Consider the following 13,559-nt stretch of genomic DNA (forward strand, 5'->3'; position numbering starts at 1 on the left):
GAGGTTGTGGCTTTAACAAACTGAGGCCTGAATTTAACACAGACAAAAGCACATGACTCTCATTAGCTGGCTATACAAAACCACTCCAAGGCCCTTAATGCATGCTTATGTTTACCACAAATCCAACGAATATTGCACTAATCATTTTACCAGGATGAGTTGCACACCCCACAACTCTACAATGAACTCTCACTCTGAATGTTTAGAACATCATTGGTGTAGCTTGCTCACAAAATGTAAAGTTGTTATATAATTGTGGTTTTGTGTTACAGGGGAGTTTTGACACCAAGTTAGGAACACTTCCCTTTAATAGAAGTAACACTGCATCAGGAAATGGAGCTTCATCATTCATTTATTTGCAACCTCTGGATTAGCACAATAGGGCTCTGACACAGATCGCTATGGAATATAATAAAATAAAATAAGAAAAGAAAAGAATTCAGAGTTGACCAGCACTACTTACTTCATCTGACAATACACTGCATTGGCAAATCAAATATGCAAGTGCACATTGCTGGGAAATGATGTAGTTATGTTTATATATTTGAGAAGTCTCATTAAGATTGAGATCTCCTTTACAAAAGAGACACTCACTGAAGACTTTATTAGGAACACCTGTGCTATCTAATGCAATCCAATACAACAGCTCTGCTGTAAATTCTACTTTTATGAAGCTTTGGTCATTGTCAGAAAGGTGATGATTCTACTTTATGTTTATTATTGAGGTATTAAGCTTGCTGTTGTATTGGATTGCATTAGATTGCACATGCTCCTAATAAAGTGCACAGTGAGTGTATACAACATTACAAAAAGAATTCAGTCACACAAAGCGTCCATTTTACAGACACACAAACACACTAAAAATGAACAAATATTAAAATGATCAACAACAAACAAACAAAGTCAGTTCTCACTCAAGTTTTGGTTGAAACAAAGATTTCCGTTGATCAAGTACGAACATCAAACCATGAGAATGAAGTACATTTAGTCTTTTTTGGATTTGCAAGGCATTATGTAATTCTACTGTTGACATAGAGGATAAAATGTAACTGCAGTACATCTCTATTTCATATTATTATAAACCAATGTGCAGAACCGTCTGATAGGTCATCCTTGGAAACTGTTTGGAAAAAGGCAGGCACTTTCAAAAAGTACTTGGCAGGTGATTGGACTCTCTATCACTGTCTATCACCATCTTATCTTGTGAGGCAGTTGGATTCCTAAGAATCCTCATAGGACGCTGATTGGTCTGAACCACCGGTGGTGTGTGTGGCATTGCGCAATACTGCTCTCACTGTCAGTAATTTGACAACATGTTTGTGTCTATTAAAGCTCTCTCTGCTTTAAAGTCTATCATTCATAATTCATGCCCTGCAGCCATTACTACAAGTCTGTAAAGCTCTAAATCTTAAATTGACTGTACTTATATAATACTTTTCTGACTTAATTGACAAGGCAGATTACAATTTGTTGTTTGCTGTCATTCATCAAATGGAGCATTAGCTCTCTAATTTACACTTGACATTGAACTTGGTGCAAATTAGCCATTCTGGGTTCACATGCCATTTAATATTCATCAATCCACACACTTTAATTTTCCCACAGAAATGCAAACCACAAAAATGAAACATCCTGTTTGGCCAATGTGAATTTCTATCAGATAAGCTCTGTTCTCTGAAGTGAGATGGGATGCCAAAGAGATGTCATCCTGCTAAAATGATAATTTTTTTCCTTGATAAGAGATTATTTGCGGCATGGAGATAAACATCACTCTAGCTATTGCCCTGATGTACTTGAGGTGGTAACAGCACTGCTCTGCCCGTCGTCTGTGGGTGCATCCCATCCTCCAGACTCTGGAGGATGAGTACTTCTTCCACCACTGTGTATCGGGTACAGTCTCCATTTCAAGAGAAACAGCAACTGCCATAACTTTTTTTCACCATAGTTTCCGATCAGCATATGTCGGGATCGTTGACTGTAGATAAATATTTATGTACTTAAAATTAAACTTTATCTACTGTCAATGGTTGAGGTGGCAACTGCTGCCATCATCCACCAGCTGTTGCAAGATGAGAGGACATCTTCCAGAAGGTGAAGACATTTTTTTTTAGTCTTTTTATTATCAAAAACACAAAATGCATTTCTTAGGTATAGACCACATCAGTACACTCCTTGCATAGTGATCCTTTTGTACAAGTGCATCAAATATCCTGCGTTATATTGTCATTTGCCAAATTTCACAAGCAAATGGCAATACAATACACAGTAACACTGCAAGTATTATTGAAAGCCTGTTGTGCATTAATAGAATGTATCTGTGGTAATTACATTTGTGTACAAACATTAATGAATGTGTTTACCTTTTCCTTTATAAGTCTGTAGTCATAAGTATAGTTAGGTCATTCCACTAATTGGGATATAACAACCAGAGGTTGTGAACATCCTTGTCTGGAGATATGAAGGATAACAATCTAAACAACTTATAGAAATTCCTGTCCAAAACAATTGGGCTGTTGAGCATATATATATATATATATATATATATATATATATATATATATATATATATATAAATGACACTACTTTAAAACATAGGTAGACTTCAACATCCCCCAGTGTGGGCAGTGAGATGAGATGACTTATTACATTCACTCCACAGTAGGTCTAAGCCCATGGAAAAAAATAAATACTAATATTATAATACTAAAATTACTCCCAAGCCTCTTGGTTTGCATTTCTTTTCTTTGTAAATGTCTTCTGGTTTTGCATTCTTATGTTGAAGCTGCGCGGTTTTAGCAACAATCTCTGTAAATATACAATACTTTGCCATTAAATGAGTATGTCTATTGTTTTCTAGACCAGAGAACGGTATATTTTATCTTAAATGCAATGTAACCTTTCATTTTTTAACATCTGCGTGGCAATATTAAATGTCTATGTAAGTCTGAGCAGTTTATGAGTAAATGTTTGTATGGGTGGTCGCACGGAACTTAACATTTGTACGGAGCGTCTCCCATGACGAACACAATAGGTGTTGCACGTTGGTTTGGGCTGGCACTTAATATGGTGGACCCTCCACATTAACGTGTAAATGGAGTGGAGGTGGGTCGGGAGAGGGTGTAGGGGCTATTTTGGAAAAGGCCCATCTACTCCGCCTCTTTGCTCATTCGTCGCCAGATTGTTGTTTCAGGCACACTGGTAGTACACGTTTCAGACAAGGTTACAAGGTGTTGGACTTTAATTAATTGCTGTCTCTTGTTCTAGTGCTCCTGGATTACAACCCTGCCTACTTGCCTACCTGCTGTCCAACCCATTACCACCTGCCACCAGCAGCCAACCCACGCCACTTCCCCCTCATTCATCATCATCCTCCAGCCCTCTGCCCAGGGGCGGATTTAGTGATTTGGGGGCCCCCTCTCTCTAAATGGGAATGTTTGTATCGGCAATGGTAGAAGAACTACCAAAACCTTTCAGTAAGTAAGTTAGTAAAGTAAAACTATTAATACTGCATGGTAAAAATATTGTAAAAGTCCTGCATTCAAATTTTCACTTAAAAGTGAAGAGTGAAAGAGAGGCATTATCCGCACAATGTACTTAAATGTACTTGCATCCAAGGTGGACTTCTTAATTCTAATATAATGCTGGATAGAAAGTGAAGGGGCCTAAAAAGTTTAGTGTGACTTGAACCTTGTGCAAGTACCTTCATGACCAAACACTATGTGAGAATGAAATGAAATTAATATGGAGGGAACTTGATGATAATGAATACCAATGATTACCAACGAGGCAGCAAAAACTTTGTAGTCATTTTATTAATTGCAATTTTTTTGGTAACATGTGAAAAAGAACAATATAAACTGAAATGGGCCATTCTTTACCATGTCACCCAGGTTTCTACCTATTTTTGAGGCCCTGTCTTGCAGAATGGACCTTTTTCAAAATCTAGTTCTAGCATCTTAAATATTTCTGTAAATATTATGTTTATATAAAGCATATTCTAACATAAAGTGTGTTTCATTCAAGCTATAACCCGACTAACCCCCAGCCTATCTGGTGCTGGGTCATGTGACCGTGCTGGGATTAAAACAGAATTCAAAAAGATGAATGTGACCTATTCAGTAACAGGACCAGGTGTCTCTAAATCTTGCAGGCGATATATTTGTTGTTGCTTCACAATCACAGTGATGAATTGTAATAGGTTTGGAATTAACATTTAAAGATGAACCTGAATAGCAGACAAACATCTGGTCTGTAAGATCTGTGTGTTAGCACCTTCTAACTTTACTTCTAAGATGTTGGTGTTAATTCTGTTTGTCTTGTCTTTCTGTTCTTGATTGTTTGTGTGAGAGTGAATGGAGACTACTGTCGAAATCTCTACTGTGCAGCAGGGACACTGTTGTTGTGGGAGGTCAAGGGCTGATATACATCATGGAATGATGGATGCATTTTTATTGACATTGGGTTATGTGACTAACAGGAAAACACAAAATGAAGTTTAAAAGGGTGATCATAGAACCACAGTAAAAACAAGCCCATTTTTTTATTGAACATTTCAAAAGATTTTCAGCAAAGGTTCTATATTCTTCTGTACATAATCAAACTTCATAATCACTATGTTTACAACTGATACAGACTTAAAATCTGTTTCCATCCAGCGGACCACCTGCTGTCACCATGTGAGAACAAATGTGTCCAACCAGTCGTCACCACTGTAATGGGAAATTGCTGATCACTCAATAAACACACAAGAGAGCATTGTCAGGTTATGAAATAATGTAATCCAATAATACAATCAGAAGTATAATGCATCATAGTTCTGGAGACAAAGATACATACCACCTAGCTATCTTTTCTTTGTCTGAAAGGTTGGCACTTAACCAGTCCCTTAAATACTACTTGTACAGAATTTATGACATCTGCTTACTAACCTTACAGGTCAGCAACCAACCCAGATAGAAACATAAGTCAAAAGTTCAGCTAACCTAGGAACAGTCTTTCTTCACGACCATATATGACAGTACATAAGCATGCACCAAGTAGCATCACAAAATAACATCACTACTATATTAAATTAAGGACAAACCACACTATCCTCTAAAGCTTATCAGTTTTACATATAAACATCTACATAACTACAGTTTATCTTATCACTGGCTCAGGTAAGGGTATAACAGAATAGACTTAACTGTTAAACACACAACTGCCTCATCTTACACAGCAAAGAACTAAGTTTAGAATAGATATAGCACAGAGGAATTTAGAACATGTGTGAAACACTAACTAACACTAAACTGAACTTAAACACTGTCTGAAACATGTATGATATATTGAAGAAATACATCAAATGATAACATGTGATTCAGTTTTCTTTTACACCACCCCCACAGAGAATCCAAAAAATACTTTTGCCTCATTCTGTAAAAAATGTCTTTTCTAGTCGTGTGCCAATTAGGCTTTGTTCAAACTTCCGCAGAGGAAACTGAGACTTGTCACTGAACCCATATGTTTCTAATTTCAGTCCCAACCCTCAAACAAAGAGATATTTCTGTTTGTGAATCCTTGAGTTGAATGACTTGACTAGATTTTGCCAAAGAGGTTGAGCAAAAAAATACTATCTATCAAAAAGGTTTGATCATAGTGTGACCGCAGCAGACCACAAAATATGGTGAAGTCCGTCACATATGGACCCTAGAATCAAACTCATAAATTATGAACAGTATAAAATGAAACCAATATTTTACCAATATTTATCTATATGCAAAATATTGTATATATCAAAATGTGGCAGTACTGTGGATCCACTGCAAATAAAAGTACCAGAAGTGTTTTTTTACAACAGTAACTGCTGATCTGGATAAATTCAATTTTTGCACAGGGCTATCTCTGTGATACAGTAACTGCCTGAGAGGGAGAAATATCTATATGAAACTGGTATAGTCAGGTTCCAGTTGTTTTTCAGTACTCACTGTTGTTTGGACGAGGTTTCTGTCAGTTAACAGATTACATTCCTCCACATTAGTGGAGGAATGACATGTACTCAAGTGGTCCGATCTTTGTGTGCCTTTCACGTAAGTATGAACGTGCAGGGAACCTCTAGTTATGAAAACAGATAGTAATGTCATTGCAGCTGAAATATCAACTTGTCTAATTAAGTGAGAAAGGCAACTAAATACCAGGGACACAGTATTCTTTTGCTGTACAATGTGGAAGCAAAACCGGAAGCTAGAAACTTTTTTTGGTGCCAGCCGAGCAATTCTTATTGAGCTGAACGGGCACCATTTTCGGTTCGGTATCCAGCTCTTATAATACATCCATGGTAGTGCCTGGTTTTAAAAGTGAAGCCAATTCGGAAGTGCCTTAAACCTGCATTCTCTCTAATGGCCAGATGTCTGATCATATGGAAGTCTATGAGAAAATGACCCTGCTTCTCACTTAATTTATTACCCCAGTAAACACTTTGCCAATGAGTTTATGGTTCAATCGCTAGTTTCAAGTCTTTTTCAATACATCATGATGTTCACTTTGTAAATTATGGCCACATTTAAAGTAAAATAGAGATAAAGCAGTGTATGCTTTTGGATGTGGTTAACTTTTGATTGAGAAGTCGCTACCATGGCGAAAATGTTGATTATGTAACGTAACCAATGCATAACCCCAGATTCACAGAGTATAGGCATAGCCTGCTGCTATTTCACAGTGTTTTCCGTTCATGAAGGTTAATTGTAACATTTTGGTCGCCTAAAAAAGTCTTGTTCAGTGTTTGGTTGTGATAAAAGACCCTCTAAGGAGTCGGATGTTCAGTTTTTCCAGTAAGTACATTTTGTTGTAATGGTTTTAGGCCTGTTTTTCAAAAGTGAAAATTGGCATTAGCATTATCACAGTTAACCATAGACTGTAAATGCTCTGTGCTAACCAAGTTAGCAGCTAGCTCTAGGGTCAACTCCACCCTCTCGTCCAAATATGGTCACTTCTGGCTCCAAAAATCAAAGATGGTGATGGTCAAACCCAAGATGGCAACGGTCAAATCGCTGAACTCGAGGCTTCAAAATGGCAGTCCACAAACCAGTGGGTGACGTCATAGTGACTACGTCCATAATTTTTACAGTCTACGCTCCTAACAGATACTTATTTCATCTACACAAACAAGGTGCGAGACATCTCGACAAAGACATCTTACTTAAAACAGAACAATGTGGTTACAGCATATAAAAGCTCATTGATAATGTCAAGAGTGTATCATGTTCTTTTAAAGGCAAAATTGATCTGTTGAGTATACTTCTACACTGGATTAATGATTATCAAAGTATTAATACAATAATATAGTAATCATTTCTAATGTCATTTTTTCCTCCACAGGAGACACACCTGCAGGTAAGTGAACCAGCATAAGAAGTCAGGTGCAAGAAGAGAGAAACGTGTCTATTTTTTTAATCTTATTTCTCTATGAAGTGCAGAGAGTTAAGTGTGATTTTGAGATAAAGCTGCAGAACAATAGTGAAAGCAAACTGATTCTAAAGAGACAGAGTTGTTTTTCTTGGAATGGAGACCCTTCCAAGAAAAACAACTCTGAAGAAAATAAAAGACATATTCCCACATGCAGGGCACAAGACTTGTGATGTTGTAGAGCAAGCTGAACTGTAATTTGATACTGACTGAAATACAAGTGGCCAAAACAAAGCTCAATGTGGCTTAGTAAACTTTCTGTGACAGTAAATGAGAAATTTAGACTAGTTAGTTCATAGCTTTTATGACTTCTTTAGGTGTGGTGCCACTGCTGACCCTGTGCCCCTTTATGTACAGTATGGGTGTTGAACTGTGTATTCTATGATTTTACTGTGATGGTAGATGTACTTTGTCAGAGGTGAAACTGCAGACACAGTTATGGTTGTGGTTCATCACCAAGTGCACTCTGTTTGTAGTCACACTCACAGCTGAATGAAGTTCCCTTCTTTAATGTGTAGGGTATAAATACGGGATGAACTTCACTCTCTCCAGCGGAAACAGCAACTGTCATAACTTTTCATCACCATGGTTTCTGATCAGCATCTGTCGGTGTTAGTATGATTTTATCTGACCCTATCTATTTCACTGATTTTGAATGTTGGACGTGTGACAGAAACATTCCCTAGTCTGCATGACACCTTGGGTAATATGGCATAGCCCTTCTGGGGGGCCTTTTAGATACAAACAATGGATCCATGGTTAAGTTTGGAACTGTTCCAGATGTGGGTATGTTGTGACACATAATATGTTGTGAGATAGCTGTCAATCACTTGATGGACGGCTCCCAACTGAGGTAGTGCCCCTGGAAAACATGTTATTCATATGATAAGATACAGATGTGTAACCCTATATAAGCTGTGCATCGACAGTGGTACATTGCCCAGACCATCTTTGTACATGGAATGGACCCGATGGCCATCGTCTAATAAACGTCTACAAAATAGGAACTTCGTCAGCTCTTCCTTTGAACGATATCATCACACATCCTTCCTTTCAGTCGGGATCATTGACTGTATAAAAATATTTATATACTACATAATAATTCTTTATCTACAGTCAATGGTCGGGAGCAGCAACGGCTGCCATCATCCACCAGCTGTTGCAAGATGAGAGGAGGAGATCTTCCAGACGGCCAAGTCATTCTTTTTTTTTTTTTTTTTTAATCTTTTTATCATCAAAAATGCCTTTCTTCTTTTTGTACAAACAGTAATTAATGTTTTTCCACTGAAACAATAAATGTGTTTACCTTTTCCGTTATAAGTCTGTAGTCATAAGTATAGTTAGCTCATTCTGCTAATTGGGATATAACAACCGGAGGTTAAACTTGTCTCTGTTAAACTTATGTATCAATTTTCCATTGTAAATTAAACGACTTATAGAAGTTCCTGTCCAAACCAATTATGTATACATATAAAAAATGACACCACTTTAAAACATAGGTAGACTTATTACATATAGGTAGACTTCAACACCCCCCTAATGTGGGCAGTGAAGTGGCAGACTTAAGCCCATGAAAAAAACAATATTATAATACTAAAATTACTCCCAAGCCTCTTTGCTTGCATTTCTTTTCTTTGTAAACGTCTTCTCGATTTGCATTCTTATGTTTATAAGCTGCTTGGTTTTAGCAACAATCCCTGGAAATATAAAATACTTTGTACTACAGTCACCTTCACACCTGCCCTTTATCATGTTCGTTTGCCCTGCCCTGCTTCCTGTGTCTTCATCCCAACCTGCCGTTGTGTCTTGCCACCTGTTCCTTGTTGTCTGATTAGTTATCTTATCAGTTTGTATTTAAGTATAGTTTGATCTGTTCTGCTTAGTCTGCTTTGTTCCTGTGTCTCAACTTCTGTTGACTTTTTCAATAAATATTCTGCGTTTGATCCCATCTGCCTGCTGTCTTTTGCATTTGGGTCCACCTGCTCTGCTCTCCTCGTGACAGTGGGTCGGGTGGCTGGTTAGATAGATAGATAGATAGATGCCAAAAAGTGGACCTAACTGCAGGAAATACACCAGTGTCATGATGTTGGGGCGTTGCACCAGGGGTGGGGGGTGGGGGACTAGTTCAGAATCTACTGTTGTGTCTACATCTCTGGTTCTCACTGACTGTATTTAACAGTGTTTTAGGGATGAGCTTAAATTTGCTGCATGTAGCATGTTAGCATCTATAAATCACATCATATCCATCACCAAAATGTGATCAGCAAAAAGACTGTCCGCCTCTAATGATCACAGAGCTGCATTGCAGAGATCCTGGCAGCTGGAGGCTGACTGAGAAACCACTTCCCCCAACACATTAAAATGCCAGCAAAGGGGAGGGATCAGGAAGCAACAGGGTTTATGGGAAATGTGGTCTCAATTAGAAACAGAAGAAAATCAGAGGCAGAATGTATTCACACTTTGAGTCTGTCTCTGAAATACAGCGATCTAGTCAGGAAGCTTGGAATCACTGATGTGGATGTGACTCTGAAAGTCAAATCAGAAACAGAACTATGGCAACTTTCAATCAAAAATGAGAGCATTCATATCTGAAGCTGGTTATGAAAAACTGAAAAAAATATTCTGTGGGGTTTGACAGTATCTTGGGGGGTTTTGGTTGGTTTTTCACATATTTTTCTATTGTATCTCCCTTCTTTTCTTTTGTTATTGTTGCATTTACTGGTATTTTATTACTTATATTCTTCTGTACATGTTACTTTTGCTGTGTTCATTTTAATGCACAGCACATTCAGTATAAGGCCTAATGAAATGTGCTATATATTTAAAATGACTTAAATTTAATAAATAAACCAAATTTAAACACAATGCAACAGTAGATGTTGCTTCATTTCTCAAATATTGACTCATCGTAGTAAAATATTACAGTACTTACAGTATATTTACTACCTTTACACATGTATACAGCTTATTATATCTTACCAATGTCACTGAAATAAAATCTTCAGTGTGTGTGCAGATGAAATGATCATGCATCCAAAATCCAATAACTAACAACTATCTATATACTGTGCACATTGTAAAAACTCTGGCTTTATTCAGCTACAAATAACTGCAGTGTGGAAGAATCAACCATACAGGAAGTACGAAGCAATCAGGTTTCCTCCATGTCTGGATTTATGACAATGATGTCAGTGAGGTGGAGCTAACTGCTAAATGAAAGCCATTTTTTCTGAGAAGCTATCCACTAGAGGGAGCTCTATGTACACCAGCCAAACACAGAGTAAATAAAGGGCCACGCAAATATGATGACTGATGATCATAGCCAGACATGATCATCCAATGACAAGGTTGAATAACTCAATGCATGATCATACCTAGAGATGATCCTCAGTTAAATCCTACCAGAACATGTGTCTGTTGCTGTAATCAAACCTGTGACCTTTTGGTGATGGGTAGGTTTTCCCAGCATGCCCCCCTGTTCCTCATACCCTGACAGTGAACATCAGGCAAAACAGGCAGACATAGAATACATTCATTCTTATCTGTATAATTTGGATACATGGGAGCTTTGCATATTGCTGATTCACTACACTGCCCTGTGTGATTACCAGCACAGCATCTCCAGTGATGATGGGCTACAGGTTCATTACATGTATGCACTGTGAGCATGTAAGTAATATGTCAGAGCTTTCAAACCTTCAGATTCCAAATATGAGTACAGTGTTTTAGCTTAATAACATAAAATATATAATTTGTTCCTATAATGTGAAATCAAACATATTCTGAAAAAGTGTATCGTCTGGTTTCCTTTACTTTGTGTACTACATTGTATTTCATGGTTTTGAATACTAAATTTATGCAAATGAAGTAGCTTCTGGGTCACTCCACACTGTACACCTGCTTGGATCATCTTCATGTGACTTTAAAAAAAAAAAAAAAGCTTGATGGGAAATGTAGTCCCTTACTATGCACCATACTTTACTCCATACAAGTTATGCAATTCATGTTATTTCCACTTTTTTTTTTTAATTAAGCAGTTTCAAATCTTGCAAGATTATAGACATCAAAGGTAAATTAGCACTGAATAAAAACTAATTGTGTAGTGAATCTGTGCAAACACATAGATAGCCAGTTTTTGTGCAGGCTCTGTGTTTTAAAATGCACCGTGTAGAGGAGGCACATTCTGTTGTGTTATGCTGCCACCTGGCTGTACTTTTTGGAATTATTTTCACATGGACAGCTAATGTGGACACACACAGTATATCACTGAAATATGGTAATGTAGATGCTGCAGTACATTACATGGTTTACAGTACTTGAAGTATGAAATTATCCATTTTCACAGGGAATTTTGCTGCTGGTATAGAGTAAGTATCAGAACAAACTTATAATGAGTATTTTGTACCATGTTGTCAAGTGCAGATGATGAAGGTGAATGGAATGTAATTATAAGGAAAAGCAGTGCCAGCTTCATTCTTGTTGTTTGCAGCCCCTGAGGAATGAAAAATTGATGTAACAACCCAGCAAATGTGTGAGATAGGATAACAGCTCACAAGAAAGCAGCAGCTGCAAATATTAAGATTAAACAGCTGTATTCTAAATTATACATTTGGTTGCAGATGATGTATTATTCTTCATGAATAATATTTTGTAGTCTGAAGAAGAATGCTTTAAATCAAAAGAAATTTGACCAACCTTTGGCTGGTATGAATAAAACTTCAAAGAAATGGTGTTATAAGAATTGTCTTAATCTTTGACTTATGAGTCAAAAAATCTCACAGTGCCAAACCCAAACTGATTCTGATCAAAGTTGATTTTAAGTGCTGATTAAGTGCTGCTAAATAAGGATTACAATTATGTCTACCCACAATACCTCCCTCTGAATCAGACAATAGCAAGCCTCCAAAGGTTATCAGAGCTGCATCACAGCTTCATGCGTATGCGTATATTAACACTACCCATTATTCATTGTATCCAACATATGCCTCAATATACTGAAACATGCAAGACGCTTGTGAAAGATATTTCCCCAACAGTTATGCTGACATTATCAGTGTATGCTGTACGAGATATTATTCATACAAGATTAAAGGAGGATATAGTAACCATTTAAAGACAGATGTCAATCAGATGCATGTTTAAGAACTCAAGGGTTGACCTGAAAACCATGAAAAGTTTATACTGAGAAGTTTATATATTTACCTGTTTAATTTGTAATTTTTATGTTTTATTATTCTTTGTATTTCAAACTCAGCTGAATTCTTGTATTTCACAGCTCAGCAATTTATATAGTAATTATTGCACTTTTTAGGGTACATTTAAATGCGGTTACTGTGAACATCAAGAGGAATCACACTAACATGTAAACATTTGATTGATCATCATACATTGAAAAAATATGGAAAATATGGAAAGTGTGTATTTGCTGCCCCTGCTGGTTACTGTAAACTAACTGCTGTTAATTCTAAGAATAAGAACAAAGGTATTTTGACAGGTTTAGGACCTAATTTTTGACTTTGAGTGACTGTATACATGCACTGTTGTATACTGGCCCTGGTGACTGTGTTGGAAGACATCAGATCTCAGTAAAACAGCAATATTACAAGTTGTGCACTTAAACTTTGACTTGAGTAAAAGTACAAAAGTATTAACATCAAAATATACTTAAAGTACCACAAATAAAACTACTCATTATACAGAATGGCCCATTTCAGAATAATGATTATTATTTTATTGGATTATAATTATTCATGCATGAATATGTACATCACTTTAATATCGCACTTTATAAAGGTGGGACTAATTTCAATTACTGTGAATTTCCTCCTGGGGATCAATTTTATCTTAACCTACAATTATAACTCAATTTATTTGTTGATCACATTTGTGTTATTCATCTGAAACTGAAAAGTAACTGGCAATTTAAGTTATCAGATGAATGTAGTGGAGTAAAAAGTAAAATACTTCATCTGAATTGTAGTGGAGTACAAGAATAAAATGGACATACATGTATGAGTAAAGTTTGGGTTTTCAGGTCTTTCCTTTAATCTGTCTGTAGATCTATTAAAATGTGAATGTTAACGTAACTCAACACTGATTGCTCATAAACTTTAACT

General features: G+C 36.8%; 1 protein-coding gene across 1 annotated transcript in view; it reads right to left on the reverse strand.

The window, feature by feature from the left end:
- Window positions 1-13,559, reverse strand: part of glipr2 (GLI pathogenesis-related 2) — a 35,504-nt gene that overhangs the window by 19,382 nt on the left and 2,563 nt on the right. The window lies entirely within an intron of this gene.

The sequence above is a fragment of the Thunnus maccoyii genome, chromosome 9 (assembly GCF_910596095.1).
Source record: "Thunnus maccoyii chromosome 9, fThuMac1.1, whole genome shotgun sequence".
NCBI lineage: Eukaryota > Metazoa > Chordata > Actinopteri > Scombriformes > Scombridae > Thunnus > Thunnus maccoyii.